Source organism: Cupressus sempervirens, chromosome 4 (assembly GCF_028749045.1).
Source record: "Cupressus sempervirens isolate cs-2001-9-10 chromosome 4, ASM2874904v1, whole genome shotgun sequence".
NCBI lineage: Eukaryota > Viridiplantae > Streptophyta > Pinopsida > Cupressales > Cupressaceae > Cupressus > Cupressus sempervirens.
Window position 1 is genome coordinate 391,143,258 of NC_143121.1, and position 3,274 is coordinate 391,146,531.

A 3,274-nucleotide genomic window follows, 5' to 3' on the forward strand; every position below is an offset into this window, starting at 1 on the left:
CATTCTAAATTCCTTTTAAAAAATAATGGTAAGATGTGCTTAATAATACCTACTAGTACATATTTAAACAAGCACCACAATCTATGGCACCTCTATACTAATTTGCTATGGATTTCTATTTACTAATAATTATTAATAGGTTTGCAAAGATTTGTAATTTTTATTGAATATGCAGTAGTCCATCAATTTATTACAAGGATGGTTCCAATGGAAATCTTGTATTCTCAATTCTTGAAAATATAATAATTGTAATATATTCTTTATAACATCTCATTGCACATAAATTCAATACATCAAATGTATAGATATACGAAATCAGAATTATAGACACTAATAATAGAGTGTTGTGCCACAACTTAAACAATTTTGAAGTACTGTTCATTTTTTAAAGCAAAAAATATATTGATTTCTTCTTCTATAATTTAAGAAATCACTAGAATATAATATTATATCTTATAAAAAAATAAGTATATAAAAAAAACAAATCTTACTAAAGAATAAATGTAAAATATATCATCATATGATACATTTAAAAATAGATTAAAAAAATATAGTAGTTAGTACATACATTAAAACCATACTAATACATCAAGAAAGTCTAAAATTAGGCACTAATAATAAAATCTTATGCAAGGTGATGATTTCTTCTTATGCATTTGAAACAATTATATATATTTTAAGAGGGGTAAACGCTTTGACCTGGAGCTATGAACCAGTGAGGCCACAAACAGGGGACCTCATCCCCATGAGATTTGTACTTTGATGGCAAGGATAACAACTCAACAACTTAACCATCACAACATGCCACTATTGGCTAAAAGGGTTTGTGGTAAACCTAGTGTGACTCGAACCGGAGTTGATGCGTAGCACCGGGATCATTAGCCTAACACTACGCCTCACGACTCGCCTTCACACCAACTCGGCTACTCACTCACCCTTAAAAGGGTTTGTGGTAAACCTAGTGTGACTCGAACCGGAGTTGATGCGTAGCATCGGGATCATTAGCCTAACACTATGCCTCACGACTCGCCTTCACACCAACTCGGCTACTCACTCACCCTTACATTTGAAACAATTATAATAATGCAAAATTTTGTAATTATCAATGTTTAAAATAATAATATAAAACAAATGTTAAAATAATCTAAAATGAAATATAAAACCACACAATAAATTTCTAATTATAACAAGTGCCACATAGTGGCATGTACTTGCGTAAAATGATAGATTTTAAAATAATATTTATTTTTAAATTTAATTTGAATTGAGTTCTCATTCATTGCAAAATAAGAAAATAATTATAAATGAGTTTTAAAAATAGATTATATTTATTAAATTACAAAGTTGAAATAGAGAAATAAAAATTTCAAAATATAATATAATTTGTGTCATTGAGAAGAATTAAATATCTTGAAATCAAAATAAAGCACATATTAATTAAAACACTTGATGAAAATGTTCTATATATAGTTTGTAAATTATTAAGCAAGAACTTAAGTTAAATTTTCTTCAAGATTATAAATTCTAAAATCTTATCCAAAAAAATGAATATGGAATATGGCTCTGAAAAGGGTGGTTCTATAAGATCAAATTGATTCAGCTAATTCTAATTCAAATAATTCATTTATATAATATTTCTAATTAATAAATATTTATGAAAACTTTAGAAATAAGTAAATAAGAAACACGTGTTGATCTATGATTGATCCATGAATGCAAAACTATTGATTAATTGAACTGAGGTGAATGTGATAGTACAGCTTAAGGCAAGTACAATAAAGACTATCTGAAACATCGTTAAATCCAACTTTTAAATCTTAAATTATGATTTCTCTGACTATATTGATTTTAAATTATACATTATGATAAATCTTTCACAAACCAACTTAATGGAAACAAAATCATCTACTTTAGAAGAATGTTACAGTATACGTTATGATAATTATGTAATTCTCAAAAAAACTGAAGCAAACCAAGTGAATGGAGACAAAATCATCTATTTTAGAAGAATGTAAAGCAAGAAAAACTGTTTAGAATGCTAGTTGGAAAGATCAGATGTTCCAAAAAAGCTTTCCATGATGTTCCATTTTCAAAAATAGAAGTTGCATTTCAACTAATCTGGTAGCCCACCGGTCAAGCTTTTTTTTCTTGATTAAACCCATTTGGTTTTCTATCAATCCATCGACAACGCCTTCTTTAGAAAGACCAGATCTCCATTATTGCATAACTTTTCATCCTGCATGGGACCTTTCTGTGTCAGACACCATTGACTTAACACCAGAATGTACAACAACAATAAAAGAACGCTTCGAATCTCAGGATAGATAAACAAACAATGAGAACAATAAAATAGACTCCATACTTCAGCAGCGACTCATACTTCCTTTGCCTAAAAAGTTCAGATATCTCCTTTTGTAAGAAGCAAAAGCAAAAGATGAATGTTTGCCCACAACCCATAAAGAGGATAGAAAGTAACAAGAGCCCATACATGAGAAATACCTACCATTCATGGTTGAGATAAGGTAGAAAAGAATGTTAGGACACAGTCTAATGAATGATTGATAAGAGTCCTAGGGGTGGGGCACATGGTGCCCAACTGGCAAGGTATAATATGACACACCCATGTGACCACCTTCCATTTGCACGCTTTGTTGGGCCTCTTTAGCCAAGCATTTTGGGTTCGTGACATAGACCCACAAGCTTTCATGTGAGTTTCATTTGACAAATTGGCCCAAGGCTGTTCCAAAATAGTGATTAATGTGGATCATGGCATAGGCAGATTCAAAAAAAAAGTTTCATAATTTATGAACTCATGCTTGGAAAGGTTGATCAAGAGTCGAATCAAGCTGATTTGTGAAAGAAATCTGCCAAATCATGCAAAGATTGATCATGGTGGAAATTGCATGTTTTGGAGACTTCTTGGTTTTAGATTGTTTTGGTTGAGTTGTCATTAGTAGTTGATTAGTGTGTAAGTGGTACATTTTTAATAATGTAAGTCTAATCTAATTATAATCTAATTATGTTCTTATGCATCTCAAGAGTCCATAAATGATACATAGTTTTTCTATTTCTTTATTGATTTTTTAACTAAATGTGAAAAATATCTTGTAACTTTGAAATTCAAATCTATCTGGGCCAAGCTAATGTCCTTCCTATTAGTCATTATTTGATTTTATTTTGATTGAGTTGACTAAGTAAATGACTAGCATACAAGTGATATGTTTTTGAGTAATTATTGGTAAAGAATGTAAATCTAGTTTAATCGTGTTTTGAT

General features: G+C 30.1%; 1 long non-coding RNA gene across 1 annotated transcript; it reads right to left on the reverse strand.

Moving 5' to 3' along the window:
• Window positions 1–1,981: 1,981 nt before the first annotated feature.
• On the reverse strand, window positions 1,982–2,583 carry LOC149561693 (uncharacterized). The gene is made up of 2 exons (XR_016363468.1): window positions 2,363–2,583; window positions 1,982–2,236 (listed from the first exon to the last, which is right to left on the reverse strand). It is a non-coding gene; the product is annotated as an uncharacterized LOC149561693 (long non-coding RNA).
• Between the last annotated feature and the right edge of the window lie 691 nt (window positions 2,584–3,274).